This window comes from Sinocyclocheilus anshuiensis, unplaced genomic scaffold (genome assembly GCF_001515605.1).
Source record: "Sinocyclocheilus anshuiensis isolate Anshui unplaced genomic scaffold, SAMN03320099.WGS_v1.1 scaffold1985, whole genome shotgun sequence".
NCBI lineage: Eukaryota > Metazoa > Chordata > Actinopteri > Cypriniformes > Cyprinidae > Sinocyclocheilus > Sinocyclocheilus anshuiensis.
This window is the reverse complement of record NW_015541030.1, coordinates 92988-104712: the sequence shown is the minus strand read 5'-3', so window position 1 is coordinate 104712 and position 11725 is coordinate 92988. Positions and strand designations below refer to the sequence as shown.

The window sequence follows — 11725 nt, the reverse complement described above, 5'->3', positions numbered from 1 at the left end:
CAGAGGTAGAGAGAGACTGATGCTGAGATCAGACACACTGATGCTGGACAATAAACTGTTTCCTTTGTACCAGGAGAGAGTCACATGACCCACATTCACCACTGAACACACCAATGAACAATATGATGATGATGATGATGATGATGAACAGTCTCTGGTAATGTTAGGAACAGGCAGACGAGCTGAAAACATTAGAGAATGAACTAAAACAGGATAAATTTACTTTTAAATTAAATGTTCAGTTCAGTGTGTTGAATGAGTGTTTATATGATGTCACCTCAAACTATAAAATCAAGAATATGTAACAGGCAGAACAAATGATATCTGCTCACCATAGACAGAAACACTGAATGTTTTTGATGACCATTTTGCACCAGTTATCTCCAGTTTATAGAGTCCAGCATGTTCAGTTGTGATGTCTGTGATGGTCAAAGATCCAGTTTGATTGTCCAGCTTCTGTCTTTCTTATATAATAAGATATATAAAAAGATAGATTTTGATGCCTTATCTTTTAATTGAAACTGTCCCATGACATGTGATTCATCTTAATTTGTCCACACACGTTTATTACAAATGTTATGTTCACATTTCTTACAACACTATCGGGGGTTTTCATAGCTTCTCTTTCAGTCTTTCAGTCAGTAAGAGGTAGTGATTTCTTTGGAAGTCAGTTGCTGCTTTTGACACTTGTGTGGTGCTGTAACCTGTTTCATCAAACCCTGTCAGTGAAGATCCACGATGGATAATCATCCACATGGGCCTTTGGTGGTTGGACTCCGATGATTGTTGCTTGCAACAGATCGTTCTTCATTTTATACTAGCACTTTATATATTCCAGGCACAGAAGCACAGTGTTTGTGGAGCAGGTTTATCTGCTGTTGTCTCTTGATGGTTGAGATGGTCTCAGCAGATCAGATGGACGTTGAATGTTTGAATGTTTCTGGAGTGAAGCTTCTGAAAGAAACTCATTGTGATGGAACCACTAGGTGGCGGTATTCACTGTAGTGACTATTGACATGGAAAGGTTTTTCTTTCTACTTGTATTTACAAACAGTCTGCTTGTAGCATTCTTGATCATCTCAAATTATACAGCAAATGCTTTGTGATTATTAGTATAATGCCAAAAAATCTGTTTAAATGTGACTTTAAATGTTGTAAAAAAAATACTGTTAAAATGATTTGTCTGTTATTTATACATCTGAACTAAAACTTTGAAACTTTTGCGGCACTTCTACTGTTACAGAGCACAGCAGACGCTTCTGGACAATCATTTTTAAAATAAATGGTTTAAATGCTGTAAAAATGAACAGTTAGTGTAGCCCAAATAAGGACTTTATAAATCTCCCTTCTGATCATATTTATTCATCTACATGAGAAAAATGAAAATGTATGTCTATCATGGTAAATTAATAAGTTTGCTGTTAAATGCCCCTTCAGAATAGCTGATGTCTTTATTATTAAATTGTGTTTTAGTGTGTTTAATTTAATTATTATTCATTGAGCTATTATGTAAAAATACCACATTTCAAACATCATTCATCATAACTATGTGTTCCTGTGGCTCAGTGGTAGAGCATTGCGTTAGCAGCGCAAAAGGTTGTGGGTTCAATTCCCAGGGAACACACATACTGGTAAAAAATGTATAGCCTGAATGCACTGTAAGTCGCTTTGGATAAAAGCGTCTGCTAAATACATAAATTATATTATAAATTATAAACTATCAGTTGGTAGCCTACAGACAATTACACTACAATTATTCAGCCATTCAGTTTATTGCTATTATAACACAGTTAAAACAGTTCATAACGAAAATACTGGAAATCAACATAAAACACACATTATGAAAATGGTGTATTGACAAAGAAATATGAAATGCGTGGCAGTGTAGAGAATGAAAGGAAATATTAAAAACGACTCATAGCCACTATATGGAATCAACGTAAGCAGTATTCAAAGGTTTTGAGTGATGAACCATTTTTAAGAGAGGAAAGCACTAAGCAAAAGTTTTGACAATACTGAACAATACATTTAGACCACATTATCTTTTGAATGTAATTATGTTTCATTCCTCAACTGAAATTGAAAATCATTTATACTTTTTTTTTTTAGAAACTTCTATTTGCATCCACATATCAAACTTATTGTTTGCTTTAATAACGGTATATGTTCATCTTTACAAAACTCCAAGATATGTCACAACATTTATGATATCTGGTTCTTGTCTTCTCCTCCTGTAGCTCTGATGTCATATATCAGAAAAGCAACAGCGGCCACGCCCACAAAAGCAGAGACGACCAATCAGATCACAGCTTCAGTAGAACCACAACAGTGGACGTGGGGAAAAAAAGGCAAAAACATGTGTTTTGATACTTTTGCCTGTCTATAGCATGAGAAAAAAAATATAGCATAATGCTGCCATCAAGACAACGTCTTTCTCAGAGTGGTCCCTGCTTATTTCAGCAAGACAATGCCAAGATTCATTCTGCACGTGTTACAACAAAACGATCAAGTGATTTTCCTCCATACGAAATTTAAATTGCGCTGCATACTCAATATATGCACTTTAGCCTTTGTTTCATACATAACATCACTAGTAAATGATCTTAACATGTTTAGTCTGGTGTAGATGGGACCTTTGGGTTACGAGTCCGACTCGCTAACCATTAGGCCACGACTTGTACAGACGTGAATTTACTTTTCCTTCAGCCTGAGGTTTAATTATTACACTTTTTGGTGTGAAAGGGCTTTTATATTTTCTATAAATAGAACTTCTTATATTAAAAACAATCAAGCCATAAAGTATTTCAATATTTAAAAAGTAACGCGAAAGTAACGCAAAAGTAATATAACGCATTACTTTCCATAAAAAGTAACTAAGTAACGTAATTAGTTACTTTTTTAGGGAGTAATGCAATATTGTAATGCATTACTTTTAAAAGTAACTTTCCCCAACACTGTTGAAGAGTCTGGAATTCGCTCCTTAGGTGGGGGGCTATGTTCTCTGAGCCCTGTTTGGACTTTTATGTTGAAGTGTTTCCTGTGCCTTGTTTGTAGTCTGTTTGTAGTTCGTTTGCGTATTGGTTCCCCGTGATTCGGTTCCCCAGGTGTTTCACATTTACCACGCCCCCCTTGTTATCTTGTTTAGCTCGTTCTCTTGTGTTTAAATAGTACTTGTGTTTCTCTTGTGGTTTGTCAGTTGTTGAATGTTATTATGCCGTTGTCTGCCCGTGTTTTGGTTCTCTGTTTCCCAGTGTTTCCTGTTCTTTGTTCATTTAGTCTTTTTACTAAACTATAGCCTACCTGCACCTAGATCCACGTTCTCTGCCTGCTTGCTTCTTGCCCCTCACATAACACGTTAATTCCTTTGGCAAGTCTGGTTCACGCCGCAAGAACTAGTTGGCTGCTTGTAATGAAAAGAGGTCCTTGAATCTGTGAAAGTCCCATAAAACTCCACTTTAAAAGTCTTCGTGGTTTTAAACATAAATAATGAAACTTTTAATGGAGCACAGCAGAGCATGGGGAAGCATCTGTTCATCGGCAGTCTGTCGGGCAACTATGCGTTCTCTTGCCTAATAATGTAACTTCAAAATGCTTTTGCTGCACATTAAATTACATCACATTTTAATTTTAAACTTGAATCCAACAGACATATTGTTGGAAATTATGAGTTATGATGAAATTTGTTATAAAAATATTTATGCCTATATTTACACTAGTAATAATTAAATAATCAAAAAATGTAATTGGAATAAAGAAAATATAGTTTTTCTGTACATTTGAACTATTTTACAGAATTTTGCAATAGATTTATTTTTAAAATATGTACACATTCACTTGTATTCGTAATGTAATTAGGGGCCAAGCATCAAAGGTACTACGGCACCTATTTTATTCATTACTTTTCTTCTTTTTTTTTTTTTATCATCTTCCGCTCTGGAAGTCTATGGCAGCCCAAAAAACCGCTTGCGGGAAAGTTATGCACACTGAAATTTGGCACACTGATGCAGTACAGTCTCAACATTAACCACAGCAAATTTAGCATCTCTAACTCAAACTCTCTAGCGCCACTATGTGTCCAAAATTCACTTATGTTTATGCTAATACATTTTGAACTGTAAGGGCTAGAAATTTTCCCCCTCTTATTCATGCTCATGCCGATTCGACTGCACCTTAAGAATCCATACAACTGCAGCAGTGGAGGACTATTATTCTGCTGCGTGAAACTGCGGAAGAACTGATGAAGGCACGGTTTGATCTTCGGCTGACCAATCAGCAGAAAGGGGTGTTTAATTCCCGCCCACGTGTAGAAATCGAATATTCAAGCTGTTTATTCATTTTTCCACCCATGAACGAAAAACTAACATTTAAGCTGAATTTTCGTTTTTTCCTTTTTTGGAAAAAACAACAAAAAACGAAAAAGGAGCCGTTTTCTCATTTTTCTACTTTCAATATTAAATCAAAAAACGAATGATCGAATGATACACGGATTTACCCGACTAAGGATTTTCAAAGTCGAATCGGAATTTTCGAATCTTGCCGATAGTCGACTGATGGTCGAATCATGTGTTTGGGCAGAATACATTACCAAGAGTCAAGTCAGACATTCGACAGTCATAATTACTGACGTTAACACACAGGGAAAATGTGTAACGGACGCCTGACAGATACAAAAATAAAAATTTTTTGTTTTGAGCTGCATGCGCTGAAGAGGCTGACAGTCCCAGTCATAGTTATTAATATTCTGCATTGTTGTTTGTCCTGCTCGCTCGCGCTGAAGAGATAATCACCGTAGTACAACAATGAAGCGCTTTACTGCAGCGCAACTCAACCAAATGCATCTTATACGAGATAAATAATATATAGACGATATATATAAACCGGCTGAAATGTTTTGAAATCACGTGTACCCTACCTGATCGAAAAAATCCAGTCTGTCACTGCCTGTGCCAATTTGAGTCTTGTTAAAGATTTAAATCCCTGCCGAAGATGCTTCTCTGTCCGTCACGGACTATAGAAAGTGAAACTTAAAACTATAGGGGTGGTTGGATTTATTCACGCTCGTTAAAATATTTATTTAAAGCTTCTTTCTTTTCAGATTCTTATTTACAGCATTATCTTAATAGGCTGTATATTAACTTTGGGAGAAAACCGGTAGTTCTATGTGAAATCAGACATTTGAGCATGATCATAACTCCCCGCGAATATTCGACTGTGAAATTAATAGTCGAATCGGGCTCCTCCTATCGAATCTTCGACTATTCGGGGTCACCCCTAATTTTATATGTTCTCATAGATATAAGTATCTATAACTCCAAAACAAAATGAGGTATTTTCACCAAATTTGGCACAAATATGTATGGGCAAACTCTGAGGACACATAAAAAAAAGTTGTGGGATTGTCCCTCTTGGTGGCGCTATAAACACCCAAAGTTTAAAACGGATCCAAAACTTCTGCATGCAGGCCTGTCATTTGTCGGAAATGGTGTAAAGGCTGTTTTAGTCACTGCGTGTCACTGCCGGTGTGAACAGGACTTTAGATACTACATGTAGATACTACATATTGTCAACAATCCCAAAACTCATCTACAAGTTTTAAAGAACTTGTTGTCAGCAGGAGCAAAGGTTGTTGCAGGAGTGTCTGGGTCTGGTACTCATCTTCTCATGGCGATTGGTGCATACTCTACTTGAGTTTCCTCTTTAACATTCTGTAAAAAAAAAAATTATATTAAATTATATATATATTTTAAAAACCTTACTGATGATAAATTTGAGATTCAATGTGAGTTCCCTGTTGAAAAAACAGCATATGCTGGTTAGGTATGTTTTGAAGCATGACTGCTGGTTTAAGCTGGTTTAAGCTGGTCATGTGCTGGTCCTATGCTGGTCCTAAGCAGCTAGCTCCTGCTCAGGACCAGCTTAAGCCAGCTCACGACCAGCACATGACCAGCTTAAACCAGCTCAACCAGCAGTCATGCTTCAAAACATACCTAACCAGCATATGCTGTTTTTTTTTTTGTCAAAAGGGTTCAAATATCTTTTTTTTTCTTCTTCTTGTAACAGTGATCAGGTTGAGCACTGGCCTACCATAAAGGATCTCTACAATCTAATTATCTCTCTTGAACGCGCGTGCAGCAGTTAGCGGAAGCTGGAGATTCCGGTTTATAAAGGTTTAAATATGGATATTTTTCTTGCACAAGCGCATGTAGCGCATGTAGAGCATCAAGATGTTCGATTAGGTTTTAGGCATCATAAACTTTCCCTCCTCCCTTGTCATAACTAAATTACAGATGCATGTCTAACGTCCACCTCTGGTTCAAAGAGCATTATCACCTCTGCTATCTTTTCCAACGCTAGCAGGGACAGTCGTCAACTTTCTCGTTGAGCTTTCTCGTTGAGATTCCAGGGGGGAAGGAACAATTCCTCCATTCTCACGAGGAACCACTACCCGTGGCCCAGACATACTCAAAAGCCACAACACACATAGGAAAGGACATTGACTCCATTAATTCACAATCAAACTGTTCCAAAATGTATATGGTGTATTCCTGTGTTGTGTGCATGTTCCTAGGTTATAGTAGCTTAGTTATAACTCTGTAGTACTGTAGTGAAGCTTCAATTACTTGGATCTAGACATATGAATATATCACTGCCTTAATGTTTTCCAAACCCTGGCATGTAAGGTATCAAAATGACTGTCTTCTGATTCCTGGATTAATGGTGTATATTATGTCACCATAATTTGCACCATGCTCTTTTTACCATACTTTGACTTAATATTGGACAAATCCTCCAGACCACCATAAACCATGCAAATAAGGTGTTGTGTGAGACAAAGGAAGCTTTCCCGCTCAAAATTCACACCTCTACATTAGTCAATCTGCCAAAGATGGGTGTGACTGGTAGACCTTTAAAAGTCCCTAAAGCAAACCAATCATTGCTCCAAAAAAAAAAAAAAAAAACTTTTGAGACACTCTCCAAGACTCATCACCCTGGAGTCTGACTTTCTGTCAGTTTTTATCTTCAAGTAGCTTTGTTGATTCACTGTGGACTCTCCGATATTCAGAACTCGACGAAAGCCTCCAGCTCACTCCTACAGAACACATCAAGAACCTCCATTGTCTACCGCATCCGGAAGACTTGTGCGGAAGCTTGTTCAGCAACAAAGCCAATGCAAGTAACCGTTTCCAACTAGTTAGATTCGTGTCTAAGTTTGGGCCCCTTTATCAAGTTGATTTTTGGTTCTCTGATGATTCGCATTAGGTTGTTGTTAATTGATGTTAAATACTGCCATTCTTTTGCCCTCTCTCTCTCTCTCTTCCCTTACTTTCCTTCTTTCTGTATATATGCATTTTTGCTTAGTTTGGTTGTATGTTATGGAAGCATATGTGTAGCAAAATTCAATTTACAATGTAATATGCAAAATGGCAATGCAATATTCAAAATGGCAATATCATTGCTTCTAGGCATGGATTGGCGGAAGCGTGTTACGTTTGGATCGTTTGAAACATGGCGGCTGGAGATCTGATAAGATCGTTGAATTCACTGGCAGATGAAGTGGAGTGTGAACAGAGAAATAGTGGTATTTCAGAAGATTTTTACGCGTATGTAGGTGACAGAACTAGAATATGAAGGTAGAATGACGTCAAAAAGATCTATTAAGTTATGGAAGATATGTCAGCCATTAGTCATTATTTTTTTATTGATCTCAGTAAGTCTTTTTGAAATTTGTTTATACTGTATATACTTCACATCAAGTAGAAGTGATTTTACTTAACTTTACTTTAAGATAATGTAACATTACAAGAAGTGCAATAACATCTCATTATCTGAAGTTGTTAGGGTACGTGAGTCACTACAAAGAGTGGACCCTGAGGGAACTCAACTCCGAGCCCTGGCTAACCGGATGCTTCATCGCAGACAGTACTCAGTTCCTGCTCCGAATTGCATGTGGCATATTGATGGAAATCATAAATTAATACGGTAATTTGATTAAAACTTTTTTTACAATTGTCTTATCTTACAACTGGAATTGCCAAATGTTTTGATGCCAAGGAACCCTAAATATTAAGATTGCATTGTGAGTAAAGGAAATATTTTAATTTACTACACATTATATTGTGTGAGAATAAGCGTGATATTTAAAACAACTTTGTTTCCTAAATTATATATCAGAAACATTTTACAATTTTGCAACAGAAATGTACTTTTAGAAGGATGGTGATGGGGGGAAAAAGGCATGGAAGTTTGCTAGTCAACATGTGGACAAACTCTGATGTACCTTTCTTGTCTTGTCTTGTCATTTTTGTTTCAAATCAGCTGGCAATTTGTGATCCATGGAGGTATCGATGGATTTAGTCGTCTTATAGTACATCTGAATGCTGCTACTAACAATAATGCGACCACTGTGCTTGATGCCTTCCTTCGTGCTGTTAGCCAGTTTGGCTTGCCCTCTCGTGTTCGTTCAGATAAAGGAGGAGAAAACATTGAGGTGGCTCATTTTATGGTACAGAACCGTGGAGAAAACCGCAACTCTCACATCACTGGAAGAAGCGTTCACAATCAGAGGTAAATTAAAAATTACATTTATGGTTTGAAATAATAATCATGCCTTTCTATATTTATGGTGGCTTGACATGTTTGCCGAGATATGATGCATGACCATGAAGATCAGATTTTACCTCTAGCGGAATTCTGACAGTGTCAGAAAATTTGAGGCCGAGTCCTACAGTGTGACTTCTACAACAACAATCAAACCAAAAACCAATAGGAGCACAGAACCTGATAATTAGTGAGACAACAACAAACCTCCAGTTGCTCCACACTATCCCACCTCAATGCAGCTCAGTGGTATCTAATAATAATTACTAGTATCCAATAACTAAGAACTAGAATCTAAAGAAAAAAACTAGTATGTAATAAGTACTAGTACTGTATCTATAATAGGTACAAAAATGTCATTACTGGGGGGCTAGTATTAGTATAGATAGATTTGTGACAAGAATTCTGGAATTTCTATGGTATTCATTTTGCTATTACAAAAACCTTACTTAAAGTTAAAATAACTATATTGTGATATTGCTGTCATGAAATAAAATTACTCCTATCGTGATGTAAGACTTCGGTCATATCACCCACCCCTCATTCTCACCTTTTTCACTTCTTACCTGTTTGCATCCCTGATCAACTGTGTGTGTCTGTTTTTAATGTCAGACTGCACTACAGTCAAGATGCACTACAGACAACCGAGATCTCACGGTGTGACATGGCTCACAGCAGGGATCATATTTGTACAGGACAGTCGTAGAGGACTATTAAAAATTGTACAGCGTGAAACCCGCTTCTAATGGGTCGATACCAGGGGTGCCCAGCCCTGTTCCTGAATAACTGGAGATTTGCAGGGAGGTAGATTTCCAGGAACAGGATTGGGCACCGCTTGTCAAGACTATTTAAACTTCACCTATCAAAAAAAACTAACAAAAAAAATTAACGGTTGATGTTGATACTTGTTCTGTTGTATTGGTTTTCTTTTTTTTTTTAGGATTGAACGTCTTTGGCGAGATGTTTACACACAAGTCCTCGATTTGTTCCACATGTTGTTTTTCCATTTGGAAGTGACTGGACTGTTGAATCCTGATGATGAGATCCACCTCTTTGCTCTGCATTGGGCATTTTTTCCCCAGTTACAACATCAGCTTAACACTTTTAAAGAAGCATGGAACTTGCACAGGCTGAGAACGGAGAATGGTCGCTCTCCATATCAACTTTGGCTGCAAAACAGAGAGGCTGCCGATGATCTGGAAACTGTATGTTTGCACATTTTAAACTCAAAATCACTTAAAGGGTTAGATATTGCTGTCATGAAATAAAATGACTCCTATCGTGATGTAAGACTTCGGTCATATCACCCACCCCTCATTCTCACCTTTTTCACTTCTTACCTGTTTGCATCCCTGATCAACTGTGTGTCTGTTTTTAATGTCAGACTGCACTACAGTCAAGATGCATTACAGACAACCGAGATCTCACGGTGTGACATGGCTCACAGCAGGGATCATATTTGTACAGGACAGTCGTAGAGGACTATTAAAAATTGTACAGCGTGAAACCCGCTTCTAATGGGTCTACACCAGGGGTGCCCAGCCCTGTTCCTGAATAACTGGAGATTTGCAGGGAGGTAGATTTCCAGGAACAGGATTGGGCACCGCTTGTCAAGACTATTTAAACTTCACCTGTCAAAAAAAATTAACGGTTGGTGTTGATACTTGTTCTGTTGTATTTGTTTTCTTTTTTAGGATTGAACGTCTTTGGCGAGATGTTTACACACAAGTCCTCGATTTGTTCCACATGTTGTTTTTCCATTTGGAAGTGACTGGACTGTTGAATCCTGATGATGAGATCCACCTCTTTGCTCTGCATTGGGCATTTTTTCCCCAGTTACAACATCAGCTTAACACTTTTAAAGAAGCATGGAACTTGCACAGGCTGAGAACGGAGAATGGTCGCTCTCCATATCAACTTTGGCTGCAAAACAGAGAGGCTGCCGATGATCTGGAAACTGTATGTTTGCACATTTTAAACTCAAAATCACTTAAAGGGTTAGTTCGCTCAAATTCTTTCATCATTTACTCACTCTCAAGTTATTTCTTTGTTCTACTGAACAAAGGAATATATGTTGAAGAATGTTTGTAATCAAAAACTCTGGGGCACCACTGACTTGTATGGAAAAATGTTATGGAAGCCAGTGGTGCCCCAGAACTGTTTGGTTACCAACATTCTTTGAAATATCCTAATGTTTAACACATACATTAATGTAATTTAACAACACTCACTCGTACCTGCATCAGAACAAAAATTATATGCCTTTGTGACAAATGCTTGTAACATTTACTGGATGTTTTGGTAGATGTATAATTTAAAAGCATCTGTCCTGGTATTTTGCAAGGTTGATGATGACTATGGTGTTGACTGGGATGGACCACATGCCATGGAAGATGCAGGCAGCATTTCAATCCCAGATGTAGAGTTACCACGACATCTCACTGCAGAGGAGTTGGCAGGTCTTCCGAACCGGGAAATGCCAATAAATGAGGCAATCGATGCCTACATGAGCACAGTAGCCCAACTGACAGAGATTCTTAGACATTGAACGTTTTGAACATGCATGGACATCACAAACAGCTTTTCCTTTGGCGAGTTTATTTCGACAAATGCCTGAACTACAAAATTTCCTAAGAACATGCATGACAAAATGTATGACAATAAAAAAGTGAGAGAAACAAGTAGTTTTCTTTAACATTTGTAATTAATTTGTTCTTCACTTAACTCAAGGTTAACTTAACTTTACTCATTAGAATTTCCACCACTGCAATGAGAGCTCTTTAAAACTTTCTGTCAAGAACATGCATTTTTATAAAAGCAAGAAATGTGAAAAATACTGTAGACAACGAACATGTCATTAAAATGTTTTCCTAAATATGCAGTTCTCCACATGAATACTTCAATATTACAACTCAGATAAGGCCAAAGCCAAACCTTGTGGATGAAACGGCGGCTCTCATTGCTTCTGTAAATGCAAGAAAGGTTCTGCATCTTAAAGGAAGTTTCAGTGTTGTGAGGCAGGTTGAAGCCACTGGGAGTGATAGGTCAGGTGATACTTCGACATACAGGTGTTGAGGGAGAACAGCCCAGCCAGTCCAAAACTTCAGCAACTCGCACAGTTCAGCAG

General features: G+C 37.7%; 1 protein-coding gene and 1 pseudogene across 1 annotated transcript in view; one reads left to right on the top strand and one right to left on the bottom strand.

Moving 5' to 3' along the window:
• The window catches only part of LOC107690500 (uncharacterized), a 300658-nt gene that overhangs the window by 273518 nt on the left and 15415 nt on the right, over window positions 1–11725 (top strand). The gene's annotated exons all lie outside the window — the stretch shown is intronic.
• The window catches only part of LOC107690503 (uncharacterized), a 36451-nt pseudogene continuing 26475 nt past the window's right edge, over window positions 1750–11725 (bottom strand).